The sequence below is a fragment of the Garra rufa genome, chromosome 9 (genome assembly GCF_049309525.1).
Source record: "Garra rufa chromosome 9, GarRuf1.0, whole genome shotgun sequence".
NCBI classification, from domain to species: domain Eukaryota; kingdom Metazoa; phylum Chordata; class Actinopteri; order Cypriniformes; family Cyprinidae; genus Garra; species Garra rufa.
The window spans coordinates 35,233,527-35,234,554 of NC_133369.1; the positions used below are offsets into that span (position 1 = coordinate 35,233,527).

Genomic DNA, 1,028 nt, shown 5'->3' on the forward strand with positions numbered 1-1,028 from the left:
CTTTTTGATTACTTAAATGGCATAGGGTAGCACTACCAACCAATACAAATCTTTATCAAAAAAGTGAAGCAGTATTGCAGTGCAAATGCATAGAACATGTATAGAATATATAGAACGACACAAATACAACAGCCGCTTTGGAATTATAAAGTTCTATCTGCATTCTGAGCACTTTTAAGATAACTTTTAAGATCTTTCACATTTCATTTCATTTTTTATCCTCAAATCTGAAGTCACAGGCACATGAAAAACTCTATACATGTTTTTTTAAGCTAATTAAATCAATAAAGTGTCACAAACTCGACTTCTTTTTCACTTTTGAATGTCTCTTGGATTTAAATTATACTCCCAAAATAACCTATAGATGGCGCCAGTATTGACAGATCACGCTCATCACTGTAAAAACAGGCAAGGATGGGCAGACGATTAGTTTCGCCTGATTCAGGTCCCATCTGCTGCATTTGTTTTCCAAAGATAGGCAGCTGATTACTCTTGCCTGGGTGATTAGGCCTGAATAGAGTATGGAAGTTCAGGTTGAGTTTTAACCACAGCGAACATGTAAGATTGCAAAATCACAGGTAAATAATTTTATAGTGTTTTGGATATTTTTATCTCATGCTGACATAAATTGTGCGTGTGGGTGATGAAGTCTGGGACTGTTGTTTTTATTTTAAGAGCGCCACGAGTTTGTGTTTGTCCTTGTTTACAGTGTTGCTCAGTGTTTATATGTTGAGTGTATAGAATGCTGAATAAATTTAATAGCTGTAAAATGAAATGGGTGGAATTTTGTTTTAGGTAGAATGTTTCTCGTGTTTGTTTTTCCCGATTGATTTGTGTCAAAATAAGAGGACTATGTTTACACTGTCATAAGAAGTATGTAGGTCAAGAACACACACCATGATCCATGCTTGCACCTGACTTGAGTTAACAGTCTCTGCTCAAGTCCAGTCAAGCTTTTATTCTTGTTTAACCATAAATCCTGTTATATATATATATATATATATATATATATATATATATATATATAT

The 1,028-nt window shown here is 33.9% G+C and overlaps 1 protein-coding gene across 1 annotated transcript in view; it reads left to right on the forward strand.

Moving 5' to 3' along the window:
• Positions 1-483: 483 nt before the first annotated feature.
• tcaim (T cell activation inhibitor, mitochondrial) overlaps positions 484-1,028 on the forward strand; it is a 19,925-nt gene continuing 19,380 nt past the window's right edge. Inside the window, exon 1 of the mRNA XM_073847156.1 lies at positions 484-578. The gene's annotated coding sequence lies outside the window, so the exon portion shown is untranslated. The remainder of the gene's footprint in view (positions 579-1,028) is intronic.